This window comes from Molothrus ater, chromosome 7 (assembly GCF_012460135.2).
Source record: "Molothrus ater isolate BHLD 08-10-18 breed brown headed cowbird chromosome 7, BPBGC_Mater_1.1, whole genome shotgun sequence".
Lineage (NCBI taxonomy): Eukaryota > Metazoa > Chordata > Aves > Passeriformes > Icteridae > Molothrus > Molothrus ater.
The window spans coordinates 7,343,784-7,367,899 of NC_050484.2; positions in this window are offsets into that span (position 1 = coordinate 7,343,784).

Consider the following 24,116-nt stretch of genomic DNA (forward strand, 5'->3'; position numbering starts at 1 on the left):
TCCAATGTAGACTTTTAGACAGAATACATGCATAAAGGTGCAGTCTATGGATTCCTTGAACTCAGCAATGAAACTTCCACTAAATTGAAGTGAGAAAAAGATTCCACACATATACTTTGCTGCTACTAAACTGCTGAGACAATATGTATAGACCTCAGTGCCACGATTCAGAGCTCAGTTTTTACTAATCCAAACACCTAGATCTCTTTCCACAGGACTGTTCTCCAGCATCTTGTCCCCAGTGTATAGTTATAATCAGAATTATCTGTCCCAGGTGGAGAACCTGGCACTTGCTCTTGTTAAATTTCCTGTGGTCACTGGCTGCCTAGCTCTCTAGCCTATCCCGGTCCCTCTGTAAGACCTCACTACCTCTGAGAACATTCACAGCTCCTCCTGGTTTGGTAGCATCAGCAAATGTACTTAATGCACATTTGATACCTGTATCCAGATCACTTACAAAAGCATTAAAAAGCACTGGCTGTGGGATGGAGCCCCACAAGTGACCAGCCTGACATAACCCCATTAAATATGTGACCCCTTTCCACCCCTCATGTCAGCCAGTGCTCAGCAAATACACCGTGGACATCTGGAAGGGTTAACCAGAGGGTGCTGTGAGACAGCAACAAAAGCTGTGCTAAAATCCCAAACCCACCACATCTGCTGGTTTCCTTCAGCCAGCTAAATGGGTGAACTTGTCATAAAAGGAAACTAAATTGGTTAAACAGGACTTATCCCTCATGAACTTGTGTTATGATCAATGACATTCGAGTGTTTTTCAATCATTCTCAAAATAACCTTCTCCATAATTTTACCAGGCACTGAAGTGAGACTGGCAGGCCTGGTAGTTACAGGGACATCCTTCTTACCCTTATTGAAAACCAGGATAACCTTAGCCAGCTTCCAGTCGGCCGGGACTTCTTCAGAACCCCAAGACTTTTGAAAATAATGCACAGGGGTCCACAATGATGCCGGCCTGCTCTTTCTCTAGCCTGGGATGAATTCCCATGGATTTATGTGCATGGGTTGATCATCCCCTTGTCGCAGTCTTCCTGACACACCCATCCAGGGAAGGCAGGTGTAGTTCCAGTAATGTTTGTCTCCTTTCCCGGTGACCTTCAGCCCTAGAGTGGAGGCATCCCTCTCCCTGCTGGGGTGGGATACTGTGCTGGGGTCCCGTCGCGGCTCCTGCCTCAGGAGCCGCGTTTTTCACGCAATTAATTCGGTCAGAAAAGATTTCCGACATGTCCATTTCCCCGCCGCGGAGGCGGCCGCTCGCGTCTCCCCTCAGGCGCTGCCCGGGCCCTGCGCCCCCCGGGACCGCCCCGGTTCGGGACCCCGCGGGCCGAGCGCGGCTCCTCTCGGGGAAACAGGGGCCAGTCCTTGTCCCGGAGGAGCGTGGGGAGCTAAGGGAAGCCGGGGAAAAACAAGGAATGAAGGAGGAGGCTGCGCTTCCCCCCGGCAGCGGCAGCATCCCCTGCGGCGCCTCAGGCACGGCTCCGCAGCCTCGCCGTGAGGGAGGCGGTGACCGCCGGGGCTCGGCCGAGCAGCAAAAGTGGTGCTGTACGAAGCGCTTTTGAAAATGACCTAGAACCCTGGTGCCCCAATACCGTTTAAAAACATTAAAGATAAAACAAAGGTGCAGCTAACGCAGGGAAATGTGTCAGGATGTTCAGGGGGGAAGGGAGAGGCTCGACGTCCTTGGTTTGTTTCAGCTACTAAGTTGAAGATGGAGAACTCAACAAATTCTTCCCCGTGAGGGTTGCACACAGGTTGACCAGGGAAGCTGTGGATGCTCTATCTCTGTAAGTGTTCAAGGACTGGACAGGGCTCTGAGCCACCACTTTTAGTATAAGGTGTCTGTGCCCATGGCAGGGATTTGGGTCTTTAAGCTCCTTTCCAACCCAAAGCATTCTGTGAGAAGGTCTCTGCAGTTGCCAGCTGTTGGTTAGAGGATGCTTTTCCCTTGGTGAAGATGGCAGAAAAACCTGTGGAAAGCAGGATGTAGGCAGGTGAGGATCGGTCTCTCCTCCCATGTAACAAGTGACAGGCCCAGAGTAAATCGTCTCAGGTTTTGCCAGGCTGAGTTTAGAGTAGATATTAAGTGAAACTCCTTCACCAAAAAGGTTGTCAAACACTGTAACCAAGGGCAGTGGTGGGGTCACCATCTGTAGAGGTATTTAAAAGACATGCAGCTGTGTTAAGTGATGGATTCACCAGTGTTTCCTTATCAATTGGAGTCGATGATTCTGGAGGTCTTTTCTAACCTAAACAATTCTCTGATTGTATGATCAAAGTCGTTTTAATCTGGAAAATGGAAGAAAGCTTTAAAAGCTGCTTGGAGTATCCTAGTGAGAATATTAGAAGTCTAAGCATAAAACCTGGTAATTTTTACACTAAAAAACCCCTGCATTTTGTAGGATCCTCCTGTTAAAAAAGCAGAGTTGAGAATATAGACAGTCTTGTCCTTTAAAATCTTCAGCATACAGAGTCTGAGGAATGCCTTTGCGGCACTGAGCGTTATTTGTCTGAATCCTCTGCTGTATACACACAAAAAATGTTTTTGCATATTATATAAGTGACATTTAATTTCAACAATTCTGAGAAAAAGCTCAGCAAATGAATTATATGTGTAAACTGTTGACCATAAATTTATCTGAAAGAAACCTTGGCATTGCTTTTGTTTAAGAATGCACCTGACCTTTTCTGTTCCTTTGTACAATGCAAGTATGACTGTCAGTAGGAGTTTAACAAGACCCAGACAGGAGGAAGATTGCCAAAATCTCTTTACAGTGTATGTATTTACTCCAGCCACAGATTCCTTTTTTTTTCATGGGACACTATCTGTTGAAAAATATCTGCCTTCCAGATAAATGTGGAGGTTTATGAAGGGAGGGAAGGAATTTGGAGATTCAGGAACATGAAGTGGTTCACACCCTGCTTTTAATCTGTGAGCCTAAACTGGAAGAGCTTTGCTAGAGCCATGTTTTCATGGAAATACCGTCTGTGTCATCTTTGTTCATGTTAGCACTTATGCCTCAAGACTTTGCAATTTTTTTTTCCAGATTTTATGTATTTCTCCAGAGCTTACCTACTTCTGCTCTGTTCACACAGACTTAAAAATTAAGGCAACTGATCAGTATGCTTTGAAGCACAGATTCAGACAAATGCATTATTTGTTTTGGAAACCCCTGGAGAGAATAAACTGGCATAGCAGAGGGTTAAAAAAGAATTATCCCACAAATCAGAGAAGATACAGATGGGATGTTCCTAGAAATTCCTATCTAGTGGATTTCTGTTTCCTCACATCAACCATTGGGATCATGTGGTGTGCTGGAAATAATCCCATTTGTATCTTTGATGAGAGTCGTTTTCAGAAGTCATTTGGGCATAAGTTCTTTGGGGGAGTAGATTGCTATGGTCTGCCGTATTTGCAATGAGAATTCAATTTAATTTTCATCTGTCAACCATAAATGATTTAGTTCTGGCCTATCTGAGTCACTGCTTTCTTTGTTACACAGTTTGCTCTTTGCACAGGGCCCTCTGCTCTCTGATTCCAAGGAAGACCTCCTGTATAAAACCAGATGACTGCCAGCAGGCCTTCCATGGGAGTGTCCACCAAGGTCCCTGTCAGAGGAATATGCTTCCCACTCAGATCTGCCGTAGTGCTGCCTTGTTCACACCCTGGACATGCTGCAGATTGCATGCACTTGCAGAAGCCTTTGAATCCAGGGGTTTGTTTGTGTCCTCATCACAGCAGTGTTTGGCCACACAGTGGTATTTATTGCTCTCTCAGCTAAAAACCACTTTGCTGCAGCAGCTCCCTCCCAGACATTATTTGTTTGGGTTTTAAATATAATGCATACCAGAGAAAACCAACCTAATAGGAAAAAGAGAGGCCCATGGAAGCATCTTTTCAAAGATACTCTTCTGAAATTTTATGAGGAGTTCAAAAGACAAATATAGTTTCACAGCCAAATCCTCTGGCCTGACACTTCTATAGCAAGCTTTCTGCAAATCTGCCAAGTCACACAATCGTATTGCAGTTTGGAGGATCTTTATGTGGTAATTAATTCCTAGGAAATTCCACTTTTCTCACTGTATCACAGATCCAGCTAGGCTGGAAAATACCTTTGAGATAATTGACTCAACCTCTTACCAGTCACAACCTTGTCAACATGACCATGCTGCAGGCTGTTTTGAAGACTTTGTTGGTAAATACACTTTTTCAATGGAGTCTAAACCTAATGTCAATCTTTTACATAACTTTGCAGCAAGCCAGGTCAAAAACCCTGCCTGTCCTTGACCTCCAGTATGCTGTGGATCTCCAAGAAGTGAGGTAATTCAATTTCTAGGCCAAATGAGATAAGATTAATATATGAACTGGTCCAGCTGCATGAATTATCTTGCATTAAATACTCTAGGAGTTTGGGATGTTTGTTTTTAACTTATTTTCCTGCAATGTTCTTGTAGCAAAGTACTAAATTAATAAGACTTAAATTTTCTGTGAATTGTTTGACAGCAGTAGTGTAATGCCTATTTTTAATTAAAATCTCCCTCTTCTTTATTGCATACAATAAGCAGTGATATATGAATACACATCTTTTTCTTGTGTATCATGCCAAGTCTGTTTTACATAATTCCTTATGTCATATTTCATAACAACACCTAGATGCACTGTCATTTGCTGTTCACGTTTTGGTGAAACCCTTCTATCACTTGAAAAACAGGAACTACAACACTATTAATTAAAAGCATTTTCTATGCATTTCTGTTCTTTCCCTGAAACATTAAAACAAATTTAAAGCATGGGAGTGGGATACAGTGTGGTTTGGGATTTTCTTTAGGTAAAGAAATTTTCTTTTAGCTAAAGAAATTGCTCTGTGTAACAATATCCTGCCTGTGTTTCTTCAGCAGGGGAAAAACTCACTTTAGGGTATAGGTTACATCTAGCTCATGGTAAACTCTTGCAAAAACTGGTTTTATCTGTTGATGTTTAGGCACAAGTTAAACAGCACACTGAGAACTGTCTTGCTGGCACAGTAAATTTAAGGAGTGTTACTCTGTTCTGCTGTACAAAGAAAGATTTCCAGTCTCCACACAGCAGAAATACAGCAACAGAAAATGCAGAGGAGTGAAAAGTTGACTTATTTTCCAATCAAATCAGCTCTAAATTCACATCTTTCAGGAGCTGCTTTTTTTTCTGTCTGTTGGTTGCAACACTAAAAGAATAATAATTCTGTCCACTGCAATAAAGAAAAAAAGATAAGACTGTTACCATCATCCGCTAAGAAGTTGCAAAATCTGAATTTATTCTTATGGATCAGATGTCTAAAGCAAGTGCCATGAGCACAGATGTCTTTGCAAGGTATTTCCTAACAAGGAAAATAGCCAAGGGACAGAAGGTTATATGTCAGCAATCCAACTAATGGAGTATTCTTAGGTATAGTGAGAATAATGTAGCCAAAAAAAAAAAAAAAGAACTTGTACAAAAAAAAAAAAAGATGCAGTTTCTTTAGCTGGGAGAAATTAAATTTAAAATACTATGTTCACGTAACGTTCTGGCTGAGTTAGCTGCATGAAAATGAAAATGCCAAAACTAAGTCATAGATTGCATATATCACTTGAAAAAACTTGACTAAAAATGCCTGTTTTGTTTTAATATCCCTAAAGTGATTTCTAAACTTCAGCTAATCTGTGGCAAAAATAGTGGTCTGAAGTTTTGATATCATTGAAAGGTAAGATTCAAAAATTACTTGTATATGGTTATCCCTTTAGTTCGATTGCTAAAAGGGTGACATGTAGAGTAGAAAAGTTTGACTTTTTTGTTTGCTGATAAAACTGGAAGGCATACTAAAATTGCATTTTTTTTCTTTATACTCTCTCTGTGTTGTTTTAGACTGAGAAATTCTTTAGACTTGATCATGTAGGCAAGATAACAGTGAACAGGAATGCCGTATCTTATTTCTGGAGGAAGAGAATAAGAGTTATAGACTATGCAAAAAAAGTCAAATTATATCCAAACAAAAGTCAGAATTGTTCTATAAGCTAAAGAAGGTGTTGTAGTGCTGTCCTATTCCTGAAATATCAAATCATCAGAATATAAGGAAAGTAGTTTGTGCATCTGGTGTGGGAAGAGATTGGTAAAAGATTGAAGGAAAACAGGGGACTACTGAACTCTTTAATAGTAAATCTCCAGGATTTGCCATGTGTTGTGTGGAGTAGGGATTTTACTGCTTTGAGGTCTTTTTGTAAAATGTAAGAACTGGGACAAAATACAACTTTAACACACATTTCTTTTTTGTCATTGTTTGGGGAATGGGGAGTTGGTTGCTTGGGGGTTTATTTTGAATCACTTTTTTAAACTGGAAAAAGTCGAGCTTTTCTCCACTGCAGTGTAGTTATCCCGACATAACTTTCCCTGCCCTTGGTTCAACTGAGAGACTGCTAGAATATGGCACTTGAATTTTAAGGTGAAAATGTTCTCTACTCCACATGAATGTGGTTTGATGTTGTGGAAACAGGGAGTAATTTGACTGAATCATTCTGAATAATAAAAGTACAGTTAAAAGATGAAAAAGTAGAATGTGAGGAGAGACTGACGATTTTAAAAATTAATCAAATAATTAAATGCTAATATTCCAATTGAATCAGCCATGAATATACATATATAAGTAGGTATCTCTTGATTCTCCATGACTCTTAAGAATAATTTCTTAAAGCCAGCCTCCCCTGCCCTCTTATATTCCATCTCTTTAGTCATCTCTATGCCAAATCCACAGCCTGGTGCTGGGATGATTCAGAAAGCAATGGAATAAAAGGTCCTTACTTCATTCTTTTGCTGTGCTGCTTTTTAGTGCTGGTACCTAGTTTTCCCTTATAAAACTCTGTTCTCAATGCATGGCTTAGCTGTGGAAGAGAGCTGGGCAGACAGACTTGTCAGGAACTCTCTTTTTATGTGTACAGTCATTCAAATGCAAACATCTTCTGGGTCTGGCCCCAGCCTGTAGCCTAGATAATGGAATAAGTGATTTTTGCTTCTAAGAATGAGACACACTAGTTTTCCAGTTGCAAACCTTTTTTACAGTCAAAAGATCTATTGACCAAGTAAAAAGTCACTGAAAATTGTGACATTTTATAAAAGGCCTATAGATAATGGCCTATGCTGTTTGGAAGTATTCATTTTAATCACAGCCAAGCTACTTTACTGCAGAAATGTTCCATCTTAATGTTGTCATTAAAATGTGGGGTTAATCCGAGATTTTTACAGCATTAAATACTGCAGTGACCTAACCTGTCTCTCAAATACATAACTGGGTGTGCTATGGGTAATTTCCTATACATGACATTTCTAAAGTTGCTCATTCCATCACCGAGGCACGGGTACACAAATGTAATTTTTTTGTCCTTACTGTAGCATTAGGCAGTGTAAGGTGAAGCTGTGCAAGGTCCCTAAGTGAAAAAATTCCAGTATGTAACTTTTTCTTCATAAGTGCTCTTTATTGTCAGTGTTGCAGGGTTTTTTGGTTTTCTATGCTCCAGGTTTCATTCAATTTGGTATTTAAGTGTGGTTGCTCCTCAACCTACAGAACTGAAAAAGCAGTTGAAAAGGAGGTACTAGGATTGAGATCTTGGCAGCAGTAAATACCTGGTTATTCCAGAGAAAATTGGAGAGGAAACTTTAAGGAGTCACTGCCAGTTCCTAGAGCTGGGCCTAGCTGAGGTCTTGCTTTTACTTTCACATACATTGATAAAACTTTGGGTTAGCTCTAGCATGTATAACAGTGAACATTCTCCAAAAACCATCTGGTTGTTTCAGACAGTCTGAACACACCATACTAAGCCTTTCTTTGCCCCTGGGGTTGTGGCATAACTCTGGTACATTGCAGGAATTTTCCAGAGGCAGCTTCAGGAAAATCTTGTTAGAGCAGGGGGTCTTGATGCCCCAAAGTGGCGCAAAACTGTGCGAGACAAAGTCCTTCCTATGTTTTCACAGCATAGACTGCTCTTTGCATTGTGAGCACAGCACAGAGTCTGTGTCAAGTTTGCAGTGCTGTTTCTTCAGTGCAGGGTTTCAAGCTTGCAAAACATTTCTGGATGCTGTCAGCTGAAATTTGGATTCTGTAATGCCTTTGGCCAGGGCTTGTATACACAGGGAAGATGTTTTTGGAGCTCAAAACACATGCGTGGAGCTCCACCAAGATGAATCAGCAGCTCAGGAAACTTAGTACATCTTTCTGAAGCCAATTTTTTTCTTTTTTTAATCTTATTTCTTTTTGACAAATACTGGCCTAATACTGAGCTTTTTCCGAAAACTAAATTCTTGCCCTGACAAAGCTTTGACCATTTCTGAACAAATTTATGGGATGGTCAGAAGAGCAGGGTTGCCATGGGTATGTTCTGACCAAAAGACAATACTGAATCTATAGTACAAAATATACAGAACATACAGGAAAGAGTGTGAATGCTCTCTACAGTATATAAGAGAGAGAAGGAGCATTGTAGGAGAAGCCTGTAATTATTGTACTCTTAGCAGGCTCATAGAAATCAATTTTTATCTGGCTTACTAATAGATATTGAACTGTACATAATCTTGTTAGGTATATTTGGGTATTAGGATAAGGATGGCATGGATGTGCTTCATTGCACCACCAGAAGTTAATTTTCTATGTATTTCAGCTAAACTGTCTCATCTTTTCACTAAAGGCAATGATGGGGGAAGGAGGTCTATGTGCATTAATTTCCCACTTAACCAGTACTTGATTATTTCACTACCTCACTGAGTTTATTATCCCCTGAAGACAGAAATCTTTCTGACTGATGCTGTGGTATGTTCCACAGTTATGCTTCCTCCTTCATACAAATCCAGAAATCCATTTCATATCCTCTTTAATATTGAATATTTGCAGGATATGAAATATTGTATTGCTCTTCTGATGCTATTTCACAGCAGGAAAAATATCCATGTGCATTTAGGTATGGAAAAAGTACAGTTTTCACACTTTGGTCTGCTTTGCTGGAGAAGAGGATGGCATTTCTCCAGGGTGGGGGAAAAACCAACATGAAATATTTTTTGGAGCTTCATGCTTCAGCAGATTCTGCTATTCAGGGCCAATGAATAAATGGAAATTAGTTAATGAAAATGAATGAATGAATAGATAGCAAAAGATCTGTATTTCTGTGGCTGAACTGCCCTTACCTTGCAACACAGTTGGAGGTGTTCTGTGAAAACCTTCATAAGCAGTTAGGTCTTATTTCAAATTTTCTATTTGCAGTAGTAGTAATTTCTAGGTGCCAGAGTCTTCTCCATTGGTTCCTGTTTCTAATGCTGTCTGTGTCCCCTCAGTTGCTGCAGTAATGCGTTAATAGAATAAGGTAACTGTAGTCTAGAACAAACAAGGTGTGTGATCAGTGGAACACTGCTCCCTTCCCCATTCCCTTGTCCCAAAGTTTGGGGTTTTAATCTCTGATCATCCCATACAATTTCAAACTGAATGTCTTCCAATATTCTGTGGAAGGATGGTAGTTTCCTTGTCCTTTTGACAACACAGAATTCTTTAGGTGTGAAAAGCTGTGTTATCAACCAAATACTGATTTTTGCCCTGCATCCACCCTTCAAAAATAAAAAAGGTTTCCCATCATAGCAAACTAGATGTGAGAGAGAAAAATTGAATAAAATAAAAGTTTCAGAGGGAAGGAGGAGTTGTGTTATTCTCTCATCTCCTATCTTACTTATGGAACTTTCTTGTTTACAAAATCCAATCAGTGAGAAAAAAAACAATCCAAAGTAAGCAAAGATGATAGGGTAGAACAAAAAATATTATTTCTAGACAGCAAATGCCTCAGTGCGATTTTTCTTGCTTTCATTAAATATTTCCTGCCCAAGAAAGGAGAAATTAAAATCTGTCAAAATCAGCAGTTTTACTAAAAATGAAAATTGTTTTCCCCTCCTGCCCCATATTGCCTGCTTTCACTGCCAAATAACACATGCCAGCACATTCTAAATGATCTGGAAATAAAGAGAGATCGCTGTTTTCTACAGGAAATTCTTGCTAACTTTCAAATGACACATTTTAAAAGTGGAAATTAATAATCCAAACAATGCCAGCAGAATGCATTCTTGCAAGACAAGCAACCCACCAGAATGGGTGAATATTCAACTGAACCCTCACTCAAAACTTAATGACTTCTAGAGCAAGTTGAGCCACATGTCCTTCCAGAATTAGCAGGCAAGTGAGCACTGAGTGGTATGACCTGAGCTGGCACCTGCCTTTATTTTCATTCACAGAAGTGAGAAACCACTCAAAAGATAATCTATTCAAAAAATACACACAACTGAATGAACTCCTCTACCCACCTCTGACTGTGAATAGTCCAGTATGCTGAATTCAAAGGGGAACTTTCTGCATCTTCTGCCAAAATTGAAGTAAAAACCACTAAATTTTATGGTTTTAGCAAGACTTCCCAGATTACTATAGAATACCCATAAACTCTGGGCAAACGCTCAGCTGAGCAGCTGAGGTTCTTACCAAGTGCTTTGTTATTGCCTTTTACAAGTGCTCCATGTTATTGCCTGTCACTTACCATTCTCTTCTTATCCCATCCTCTGAAAGGGAATTCTCTGAGGATTAAGCAGCTTAACTAATGAATATCAACAAAGTAAAAGCCAATTGACATGTGCTCAAGCTTTCAAGATGATCTATAGTGATTTAATTATAGGTAGCAATTTCCAGGAAAAGGTAGCATGTAATTTCAGGATAAAAATAGTGCTAAGTTCTTCCAGGAATTTTCAATCAACCTACAGTTTACAGTTCCCTTTCCTATTCAAAAATCTTGGGAAGAATTACTTCATGTTACAGACACTTAAGTGATTCAGGTGGTAGAACACATCCATTTACTTCTGCTTTAAAGCTGACTAGCAATATTTTTCCCACCTGTGCTTGCCTCTTTCCTGTGATATTCTCACATTCTTGGGGTTTTTTTCTGTGTATTCTTGCATTTGTGTGTGACTTAGAACCATAGAGAAAAATGGCCAGTATTTTATGAGAATGCAAAATACAGCTATGCTGGAAGGGAAAGATTTATTAGCTTGCAGTCCTGAATAAATCACTTACATGGCAAATAAAGACATTTGCCTCACCTGCAGTTGTGTGTCTGTTATGAGCCCTCACTGTTCTCTAGGTTTAGTTTTGACTTGTAGTGCTGCATTTGATTGAAAATTAATTGTACCATGGCTTGTGTTTCAGGCTAATTCAAAATATTGCCTATACTTCTTCTACATTAGGAGTTTGCAATATCCCACTGTGAAAATTCCTTGACTTGGTAATATCTTGCATAAAGTTCTTCATAACTAAATTTTGATATAGACTCTGATTTTGATTTAAAAAGCAATAAAAAGATTCAGAAAAATTTCCAGCTGTGCCAAAGGAAAAAATATGAATGTTCTCATAAATGATACATGAGTTCTTGTATAGGTGAAAAGAAAAAGTACATAAAAAGGACAAAAATATAGTTTTAATAAAGGCTCCCTGCCATTCTGTCTTCATACTTTCTCTCAAAGCTATCAAAAAATAGCTTGCAATGCTAAAAAAACTGAGAAACTCAGAGTGCATTCGGAAGCTCCTACTTTGGGCTGTAAAATTTAGCATCCTGGGTAAAAATAGTTGAGCTCAACAAAATGAATGGTTTTAGTGCCTAGGAACTACCCAAACAGCAGGGAGGAAACAGACTCAGCTTCCTAAGGATTACCTCCCACTTCCTATTTCTTGCTTTCTGGGATACCAAATGCTCTGGTAACAGAGTCATTCAAAATATTCTTAGAAAGAACTAAGTCCTGTTTGTGTCTTCAGCTGTTCTCCTGTCATATTTGCTACATATGTTTGTTCACTGATTTCTCTTTCAAATCACTCAATGTTAAGAAAATGAAAGATACTGCACGAAAAGCAGTAAATATGTCATCCCTTAAGGACTGGATGTTATTCCAATCCAGGTGCTATATGTTTAGGTAACCTGACAAACAGATCTCTTGATTTCAGTGACAAGACTTCAGGTATGAACTGAAAGTATTTTCATGTGATTTCATGGCCAGTTACACAGATTATGTTCAGGTTTTTTCCTTTAAATTATAGTGTGGAAATGTAAGGCAAAATGAATCCTGGAATGCACCGACTAGCACTGAGTTTGTCCATACCAAACTGTAATCATAGTATAGAGAGCATGGTTCTTTAACATTTTGGGAGTTTTATTAGCAGAGGACTCAGTACAAAGTTGTTGAGGGGAAATGCAGCTAGAACACAAAGTAAATCTGTGGTTGAAAAGAACCTGGGTGTGCATCTCTCCTGCTTCAGGTTATTTCAGCTTAAATGGCATAAAACTGAGTAAAGCCATGATCAGTAGCTTTTAGAACAGACACACATCTGATAATAGGCCATGCTAAATCTCTGCAGGACCTTTTCCAAAGTCAGCTTATCTGAAAGCTCTACCTTAAATCAGGCCTGCAGGTCCTAATAGAAGGCTTGAATATATTTCCTTTTTCAGGAGGACTTTTCTATGGGGGTAGTTTATCTTCTATTGTCATAATCCTTACCCCTTAATGTTGATTTAGGAAGTAATTTGGAATAGCTAAGTAGACCATGAGCTCCTCTGCTCAAGTTCAGAGTTTGTATGAAACCAATTGGGATTTTCTCAGCTGTGTAATTTATCTGGTAGAGTGCCTATAAAAGTATTATCAAAACAGGCTCATATTAGTGCCCTTAGCCAAAACCTTTCCAAAGAAAATCTTATTAGCCTGTCCCTAATGAAGGAGGGTAAGCCATGAAGTGGAATCTCTCTTTCCAAGGCATTTGCTGCCTAAGAGCAGTAAATTTGAGTCCTGGCTGCTGGCTCTTGTGCCTAGCCATGTGCAGAGATGGACCTGCATGGCATGTTGTCTGCTCATAGATCCACACCACAGCTCCCTTTTTCCCCCAAGCCCTCTCTTGTGAAGCAGTCATGGATAGCAGTTCAAAGGAGATAATGCATTTTATCTATGTAGAGTTAGGTGTGATTTGAGTTCTCTAAGGACTTGTGGGAATACTGTAAGGCTGGAGGGGATAACCAGAATGAAGGCTGTCAGAATGCCTTCCATGGGGGTGTTGATATAGCAATCATAGCAGGACAGGATGCATTTAGCCAGGAAAAGTAAGGCTCCATCAATGTTGAAAAAGTGTTTCGTTTATGATGACAGAATATTTCCTTTGGGTTTCCTTCATGGCAAGAAATTATATGAAAGTGGAAATTACTGCATATTCAAGTGCCTTGCCAGTCTAGCTACATTATTTATAGGTTTATTTTTTTCTTTACCATGTCCCTGTTGCATTTAAGTGAATAAAACTTTGCTTATGTGATGCAGTTGAAGTCACAAAAGGAAATAGGTAATGAAGCAGGACACTGAACACAGCATGTGTTGCTCACCCTCAGCCTACTCACTGGTGCAGCAAAGCTGTGCAAGAGCTCTTCAGCTATTATTGAAACACTGATGTGCTGTCAACAACACTGATTTGGTCACAGAAGTCAAACCCAGCACCCTACAGATTGTCTGAAGAAAATTAACTCCCTCCCAACCACACTCAATACAGCAACACAGCAAAAATGTCTGTGCTGTGAGAAACTTGGTGGGGGTTTTTATCTTTAACACCTGGTAGGTAAACCTGGGTACTTAGGGCTTCAATGCTTTAATAAGGATGAAAGACTGAGTAGCCAGGGTAGGCTTTTTATTGTTGCTTTTAAAGAAGAGGGACTTTTTTCACATAGTCTCACAATTAATGCTTCCCCCTGATTGCCAGAACTACATTGCTGCAAACCGTGGTCCTTCGTATCCTGGTTTGAAGACTGTAGCAATCAATTCCACTGCAATTGCAGCTTTTCTTTATTAAGTGTTACAGGACTGTTTTCTCACAAGTATTCCCCAAAGGCATTTGCAAACAATATAAAAAACGTTTGGTTTGTTTGTGTTTTTTTTTAATGAATTTCAAAAATCTTACCCAGAGTATAGCTACTTTCTTACAGTCTAACAACTACAAATTGTGAAAAAAAATTGAAAACAAATTGAGACTTCAAGCAAAATTGGAAATAACAAAGGAATGGTTTCTCACACTGGGGTTTAGAGAAAAGTCAGAGACACCAATGTTCCAGTGGTCATGATCACACCACCTTCATCTTCTAAAAAGCTGGCCTCTTCTATTTAACACAATTCTCTGTATTAAGGATCAGCTGTAAACCAGCTGTTAAAATATCTCTTTCTCTATTACAACAGCTGAAATTCATGAAAGTGATTTCTTAGTGCAGTTGCAATAAAATTGCTTCCACACAGTGTATGGAACGGGTTAGTCTGAGAAAAATCAAAAAATATTGCTGACAGTTCAGAATTGTGCAGCTTCTGCCTTCACTTCTGATGCTGAAATACATTTCTTGTTGGTGTAAAAAAAGCAATATTCTGCCTTGGGCAACTTCCATCTTGCTTGGGCATTTCTTGCTTCTTAAAATACAAACGTGCTAAAAACTGTACCTCAAAGGGAGAATAATCTGTTTTGCAATAATGGGAAGTTGCCTCTGTAGTGAGGAATTGTGCATCCTGGAGAGCTCCTGCTCAAAGCAGTTTGTATGTTACCTGCACAGAAGGTCAGTGGCCAAGACAAAGTACTTTCTAATCTCTGGTGATTCAACAATGACCAGCTTTCTTTCTCCTGACTGCCCAAAAAAAATGGAAAAATGGAACCTATGACTTCAGCAGCTCCCAGAGAAATGTTTACATGTTTGGGAAATCTTGATTTTGTTACCAAGAGCAGCACAGTCTTGTAAATCACTTCCAGGTGACGATTAACTTTTTTCTCCCTTTTTTCTACTACCCAACATCCATTTTCAATCAATCTCAGTGAGTTTATAAATGTATTGCAATGTGATTTCAACAGAGATGCCTCTCATATGTTCCACTGTGGAGATGCTGCTGCTTCCCAAAGTTTGTGGTTCACTTTTGAGGACACAAATAGAATCTCTTAGGATGTGGCAGAAACCAGGCTCAGAGCTGCTGTGGATGCAGACAAAGCACAGCCAGTGTCTTCTGGTAACAGGGGAGAGGCACTAAGAGGGTACAGGCTTAGTAGGTTTGCCAGGTTTCTGTGAGACCCAGCTTTCCAAGAGGTGCTTTTGTCCAGTGACTTAGTCTGGGCTTGTAGCAAGTGTCTTTTTCATGTCCATGTGTTGTCACTGTAAAATAAGGCCCCCATTAATACACCCTTCATTAAGCTCTGAGGAAGACAGACTTTAATATTAAACTTCTTTCAGAAACCCCAAAACTAAAAGTATATTATTTCTATGTTAGAATTGTTAAAATGTTAAAAAATTGTTTTCCGAAGTTATTTTTGTTTCAAAGTTGACTTTGAAAGAGTCAGGCAATAGTGTATCAATATTAGTCCTATTGCAATACCAGGGACCCCTTAGTCACTGTCCTGATGTACTAGATTCTGTAACACTAAAGACTGATAATATATATAGTAATAAATTATTCTTTTAGAATTTTTTAGGGCTTTTAAGATTCATTATATCATTTTCTTTAGTCACCAGAAAAATAATTCATGACTAGGAGGCTCAGAATGAGACTCATGATAAGAAACAAGTTATAACACCTGTTCTTTCCAAAAAGTAAATAAGCTACATTGAATAAGCTGAAATTTATCTCTTGTCAAGATCAGCTTTTATAAAACAGAATGAGACATTACAGGTGATTTAATGTGGACCTTCAACAATGTATTGTTTCATCTGGTATGTGAAAAAATGTTTAAAATACATAAGTATTCAGATTAAGTTAATATTTTTATGTTAGTTATAACTAACTATAACTAAGAATCTAGAAAGAAAGCAATAGGTCTGTCATAGTATATAAAAAAACATTACTGTACTTTTTGAGGCAGTTCAAATGAAAAGGCAGCTTCATCAGGTATTTCACCATATTTACTGAGCACTGCCTTACTGAACACCTTGATGCCCAATTAACCAGCAGTGCTGAGCTGCTTTTATGAGTGCTCAAAAGCTGGAATTGGCACCTAGCTTTGCAAAGCAGCCAGCAGTTGGAGAATCCCTCCTGCTTTGAAGCCTTCCACTTATGTATAATCAAAACCCTATTAAAAATAAATTTAATTTTTAAATTTTAATATAAGCTGGATGACTGTGCATTTTGAGTGGAGGTATAAAGTTTCATTCTTTACCTCACTTTATTGTGGTCATGCTGATGTCTTCCATGGCATTAATATTAACTGATAGAATTGAGAAGAATTTGTCCCTCTGTAAAACCAGTTCTGAGGCCCAACAACAGAATGCCATGGCCACCAGATGGCCTTCAAAACTGCCAGAGAAACTTGTAAGTCTGTTCAGAAACCTACCAGCCATGTGTAAATACTGTTTCTCCAATTATAAAAATTCATGTGGTTATGTTTACCTCAGAGAATTAAAGACCTTCCACAAGGTCACTTCTTGTTTCTTCTTCCTCTGTCTTTTTTTTTTGTAGAAGAGTCGCCCTTTTCATGATGAATAGTACTAAGTCCTGCTACAAATATTTCTTGGAAAGATTCTTTGGGCCATCAAGTGTTATTTATCTAGAATAAATCCTTCTGAGCTGGGCCCACAGAACTAAAAAAATGAACATGTCCTGATAAATATCTGATGCATTTCTCTTACATTTGGAAACTGTCTTTTCAGTAACTCCAAAATATAAGAAGTCATACAGTCTGGGTCATTAGGCTGCCAGGTGACAATCTCCCATCATATTCAATGCCAGCTCTGTGCCACCTTCTGCCATTGTCTTCAGCTCTGATTTGCACTGCCCCATCACTGAGATGCCCTTCCCCTTTCCTCAGGTCAGATGGGGAGAGAGAGACATCAGCCATATCAGTTCAAAATTCAGCTTTTCTCTTCCAAGGGTTTTAATTCTGGTGAATTAATTGATATTAGCATGTTTTAAATAGTTCCTTAGTTCAAAGGATTTGTTTACAAAACTTACTCAAGCCTTCTTCAGCACAGTTCTTGTGAGTTTTGCTGTCTGGCTTTAACACTTCACAGCTGACAAAATAATCTCAATAGCAAAACTGGCCTCAAAAATCATGGAGAAAAACCCTCTGGTTTTTACAGTACCTAGTTTCACAGTGTAATCACACTGGGAAAAAGAACCATCCCAGTTAACTTTTTTTCTTGAGCAAGACTAAATTTAAGCTGTGAAAAACCTTGCATTTTGGAATTTTCTGGTAGTTCAGATATGTGAAATGTATTTTACCACTTCTGTGCTGATACCATTTATGTGGAACAGGTAGACTATAGACTTAAAAAATATTAAATACTAGGAATTTCAAAGTCTTACAACATCAAGTTAACCTAGAAAATCACAAAAGGAACTAATTTATTTTGATGGCTTCATTCTAGGCACACACTGTAAGAGCATAACCAGCATTAATCCATCTCATTCAGCATTATCAATGTTGAGTAATAAGGAATACATGGCCAGGTATTATAATGCTAGAACATGTAATGTGATGTAAGCTCCCCTTATGTGTGCATTTCTCTGAAATTTCTTAGGTGAGCTACCTGGGAAAATATGAGTTCTTCCACTACAGTAACTCACAGCATAGAATTTTTATGTTTTAACTGCTGAGAAAATTCTAATGCAAAGAATGAGAATCACTAATTTGTGCAAGCACAGAAGCTGAGAGCGCTAGATATAAAGCAAAATATTGTATTCAGGGAGGTACTTCTCAGTATGTTTTATATAAAAAGAAGTGATGCTATAAAAATTCAGAAGGATAGAGAAGATTTAAAGAAAACATAGTTATAAGAAGTGATGTTCTTGGAAAATAGTGGATTTTTTTTAACTCAGCCTGCTTTAAAAAGATATTAGAAGAAATTTTTTGTTTATTTCATGACAGCTGTTAATACTCCTGCTCTGGAAGCCAATAGATTACTTACACATAGATAATTTTTTTGAAAAGACTTATTATAAATTACATTTAATTTTCAATGGGCTGCAGGGCTGAAGTTGATCAAAAACTTTTCTAATAATGCCCAAAGGTAATCCTCTGTGGTGTAAGGATTCCATCCTGGTACACTGGGATACTTTGGATCTTATTGCAGGATGGATTTGCTTTGTTTTTGACATGATTATTGGTAAGGTATTTGTCCCTTGCAGACAATTGAGAATGCCTTTTATGGTGAAAATGGTAAATAGACCTTGAGAAGAAGTCTTGATTTAAGAAGAATTGTCATTTCATGGTTTCATTTTAGTGCCAGAGTTTCAATTTCAGACGTTAACAACACAGGCAACTTGTAACTCTTATGTCAGTGAGGACCCAGCACCCTGATTGATGGCTATCCATGATCACATGGGTAGTACTACCAAAAATACAACGTGTATAAACTCTGTGAATCCTGTTTAGGCTTTATTTTATCCATGTTAATACTCCAGTCTACCATTTTGTTCTGAATTGCATAATAGTATCCTTCCCTACCCTATTGGCAAGGTTCAAGAAATGCTTATTGGTAGACCTACAGCAAGCCCCAAAAGATTCTGGAATACATACAATAGCCTAAATAATAAAGGAACTTACTCTTGTAGATAAGGTGTTGTATGAAAATAACGTTGTGGGTCAGTAGCCCAAGTTTTTCTCTCAGAAAATGGTGCTTGAGCTCATACAGAGCTGCTCCAGGAACCCAGCAGTGTACAGCTGTCTTTTACCCAACGGTGATGAGAAGTTCTCCAGCCTTACCCCTCTCCCTGTTCTGAGGCAAACATATTCTAATGCTCTGAACCTTCTGTCATGTATTTGTTGATGTGGCATCCACCAACAGCTGCATGAGAGTAGTAATGCTGTCTTTTCCATTAATGGCTTAATAATGCATAAATTATATATGAATGCTGTCCTCACAGAAAGTACTTTCTGAATGATTGTTTATAGAATTAACTAATTGCATATTATTAGTTTAGAGAGAGCCAATAAATAAGAAATGGTGCAATCACTTTGAGTTTACTGCATTCCACCACATCAAACATTTGGTTTGTTTCAAGTCTTGTAACCCTAATTTTGGAACAAACCATAGTCTAGACTCCAGCTGTCATAAAACCTCTATAGTTGCTTCCTCTGGTATATTTTACACTTTAGTAGAGTCATCCTATGTGTACCAAAATTTGGACTCCGTGGTACCATGATTCTAAGGAGCCAAAACTATTGGTGTTGATGGAAGCAAGGAGACCAGGAAAGGCTGGTCTGTCTAAAGTTCCTTCTTGTGTTCTCTGCAAGACTGTCACCATAAATCAAGGCCTCAATTTCTGGCTATCCGTTTTGCCCCTTCAATTGACAGTCATGATAAATGCTCATCTTCCACTCCTAGTTAGTGCTTTCACTCACCAATGCAGTTTTGAGACTCTGGTACAAAAGAGTCTCTTTATTTACATAAAGTTCCTAAATCAGGAGAGTTTTTATGGCATGAACTGAGTGAATTAGCCTTAAGAAAAGTATGCTGGAAATCTTTGTTATGTTGGGCTATCAGTGCCATTTCTTGGCTATCACTTCTTTAATCGTCACTCCTCTGGCTGTTTGAACTTGGATTTAGTTCAAACAAGGCAGAGACACCACTTCCATGACTACTAAATGTTAGTGTGCTTCTTTACCTGCTTCAGGAATTTCATTTTCTGGCAGCACTGATCCTTATCAAGTTTCTTTTGGTTAGGCTAGTCATTTTTTTAGGATTGTCAAAAGATCAGAATGTTGAGAGGGAATACTTTTAAATGAAGTGCATGTGGTCATAGCTTTCACACCTCTTGTGACAGGAAGAAGCCATAAAATGAGTCATTGCTCTGACTGAGCAGTGCCACAGAGCACATTCCACTCTGGGAGATACCTACATCATCATTACTCTTTTCTTAGACTGACTATTAATGTAAATATTTCCTAGAAAGCCTGAGCACTTAGTGATTCAATCCAATGCAGAAATTGTCATTAATTTATTCCTTCTGTAAAGCAGTGTGGCATCACAATATTTATTAGAAATGTACTATGCATGTTTATAGGACAGACAGTGAAGAGAGATACCTGCAATTCCTACTGAAAGCTGGCCTAACACTCTGCAGTTGATACCAGCGTTACTGGAAAAAGTTGTGGAACCAGAACAGCAATTTTTTTTTTTTCCTTAAGACAGAATCTGAGTTTCTCTGAAATATTTAAGAAACAGTAACTGGGTTAATACAATGTCAGCCACTGAGTTCTAAGTAATGAAAACTCATTTTGAAGTTTAGAATTATAGTCGCTCTTAAAAATTTAGCCTTAAAGAGTAAAAGAGCATGTAAGCAAACAGAAAACAATGTGCCAATGCCACAGGAGAAACACAGAAAGATCAGACACCTGTGTGTTTTCTTTCAGTGTATAGTTTTATAATAGAAGCCCTTCCTATGGGCTGGTTGCAGTTTTGGAGATGTCATTGTTCTCTAGAGATTTCAGAAGGGGGAAAATTAAGTCAACACTAAGTGCTTGGGGAAATGCTGTTTTGTTAACGGATATGTTTAGCCATTTTGATTTCCATTTATGGCACTGCGGGATTCTGCCTCATAATGAAATTTGTGTTTGGTTTTCACTCATCATCCAAGACACAAAATCTTCAGATTTTCCATGCAGACATAGATGAAAATAATAAAAGGCTAAAAATAAAGAGGATAGGCAATTAAGACCATGAGAAAGAAAGTGGGGAGAGATTTTGAGTCAGGAACAGAGTAAATATGAATTGTTTACTCTGAAAAAGCAACTTGATGTTCTATAATTTTATTCCTTAATTTTTCTTTTATTATAGTGTGATAATAAGCTCTTTGGTTAGTGAAAGCAAAGAGGAGTTTATTGACTTCATCATAATAAGAGTTATATATAATAACATAGAAGCTGGCAAACAATATTCAGCATAATGACCTAGAATTTCTTCAGACTCCTGAAGATAAAATCAAACCCTTGCTTTTCAATATGCTTTGCCCTAAGTTAATTGTCATTTTGTGAACCAGCAATAATATCTTTTTGTTATTCAACTAGTTATAGAAGCACAGTTTTTTTGAGTTGAAACCAGTAAGAATAAACATTTATAGAAACTATGAAGCTCACCTTCTTGTAACTACAAACAAAAAGCAATGCAATTTCGGCATTTTGCCAATGCAGACCTAGAAGACATTCATTGTGTGAAAATTTGTAAACACTAAGATGTTTTTCACAGCTTAATCCTGACCATCATCAGGAGCTCTTATATGTGTTCAGCCTTTTTATTTGGAAATTCAGCTGGTAGAGGTAGCCAAAATGTTTTAGCAAAGTAATCCAGAGCATGAGAGTCACAAGCCTTGAGCATCTGCCAACCCTGGAATAAGAATGGAAGGATTTTTCCTGATCAGGCAGATAAGTTTCCAGTTTTGTATCTTCCTTTTTCCTGTACCTGGGACATCTTCCTAGTTTGAAAATTCATGTCTTTGTTTTAAAATGGTGCACTCCTACATGTAGCTGTTTATATGTAGAACTGGACTGGAGAAGGTCTCAGTCAGCAATTGCAGCCTGAGGTTTTCATTCAGCTACTATGAATAAAGTGGTTTAAATAATTCCTAAATTGATCAAAGCTCCCTACCCCATCAATTATTATAAATCTTCATGAATTCTTACTCTTAAGTTGTTCATGGTAATTTGCACCTATTTTCTCTTGTTATAGGTATAAACTCCTCTTTAAACAGCTGTAGTTTTAGTCTGTTTTTCATGCCATTTAATGCATTTGATGAACTTCTAGATGGCAATGGCACCTATTCTGATCTTTATTTTATCAGGTTGAACAGGTAAAATTTTGTTCCACTGTGTAAGATAGTGTTTTTCTATAATTCTAAATATCTTTCAATCTGTTCTTACCTTTCTTAAACAAAAACAATCCACACTCTACCTGCTTAATATTAGGGGCAGTTTCCAGCACTATGGTATTGATAGTTCGTCTTCCTATTGTGATTCCTAATGCACCCAGGTTTTAATCCTTTTATGATTTTAACTAATTAGATTGTACTGATTATTTGTGAGGTGCTCAGGTCTACATTTTCTTATATAATCTTATATTCTTATTTCTTGGTCCCATTTCTATTGTATCTGTTGTTGAGATATCAAATTTGATAGGTCACTTTGCTGCATATTTGCTGAAAATAATCCCCACTTTAACTTGTTGAGCACCGTAGCTTGCTTGGTGTAAACATTATAAAAATGTGCCTCATAACTAACTATTTAGGGAGTCCTGGTTTTCCCTTCAGCAGCAACAGTAGTTGCATCCCATTTAGCCAAACTTCCCTTCTCAGAACTCTATATCTGAAATTCAGGACAACAAGCAACATACTGGGTGACACAATATTGAACACTTAAGCAGAATCTAAAAAGAGATTATTTCATTTCCTTTGCTTTTGAGTACCATCTGTCCAATGAAAGATACCCACTTCATCTGATGCCATATATCATGGTGAGGTCTTTGTTTTGCTCTACCACATTTTCCAGTAAGTGTTTTAAAATATTCTCTCAAATGAGTCCTGAATCTCACATACTGCTGAGGTCAGTCTGGTAAGACTGTAGGTGTCTGTTGGAGCAATTGCTTTTCCATTTCAATATGCAAGAGTAATAGTCTAGGTTTGGAAATTTATTTTAGATTTGTGTCTAGTACAAAACTCTGAAACCCTTTAGTCATGCTGTTTTTAAAAAAAACCCCATCTTTTGTGGCACTGCCATCATGCTGGGAAAAACCATACAGCAGGTCTGGAAAAATGTGGGGGTTTTCATTACTTTTGTCATTTTTTGTGTCGAATATTCAGTCTGTTGGTATGCCCCATATCAATCCATATGGAGACACAATGTTGCCTGTTGATGCTGTAAATTTTTCTATATCTGGTTAGTCAAATTGTTGCTCACAGAATGTGCAGTTCTCCTGGGAGGAGGCATAAGCAGCCATTTCCAAAATCTCATGCAATTTAGAAAGGTAGATCTCAGTGGCTTATTTGTCCTTCTATTCTCAAACCTTAGCATTGGTTTTGACACAAGTTTTGATAAAAATAATGCAAACAAGAGATATATTAAATGCAGGAATAAAAGGTACATTGGCTAACTGAGAATACAATAGAAAATACATAAGCAACTGACAACTCAGTCAGAGTTCTCTTCATTTACTTTTTGTGGATAGTGAGTTCTTGAAGCCATTATGTTTGTTTTTTCTTTCCTGAACACAGAAGTCTATCACCTGTGAGAAGCATTTAATTCATTAGGACTGTCATTTAGTCCACATTTTATGGAACATCTTTACATCTGTAAAACAAAAGAATTTTTTTCAGAAATAAATGATTGAAAGTTATAGTATATTTTTCAGTGGAGCCTGTTGAATCCCGGCTTGTTGGGATTCTTGTGCTGAGAAATGCATGAAAAAAAATGTTCTTAAAGCCATAAAATGCAGGCCGAAAAGCTTGGTGTTTTTGTGGGTTTGGATGTGTATTTTTCTTTTGTTAAGCAGTTGTTTCATATAAGTAAATGCTGTTCCAAACCCTGTTTTGGAAGTATAGCTTTGCTGGAGAATATGTGAAATGGTTCTCATGTGGATCAGGACCAGCTGTATTAGAGCAACAATAAACATGTCTTGCCACTTTCAGATAGTGTTATGCAGACTTTTGGTGAGTCATCTTTCATGTACAATGGGGAAAAGAATAATTCTTTCCAGTGTAAAAAGTGAAATTCTGTGGTTTGAATAGTGCAATTCATGAGAATTTAGATCTTGTTCTGCAGAAATCAGTAGAATCCAGAGGAGGAATACAGAGTTCTTAGTGTAGCTGCTTTGTGTGGCAATATTTAGGACAGCTATGGATGACTCAGTGATTGCTGGAGGATTAGTGGTCATGAGCTGTAGCATCTTAAATCCCCTTGCAGATGATCCTATTTGGATTTTGAATATGCTTTAATTTGTGCTCATTAGCTTCACATAGCTAATTGAGTCTTTCCTGAACATGTCTGCATAAGCAAGTCCAGATGTTCTTTCAAAAGATCATGAGAAAATTTCTTTTAGAAGACCCTGAG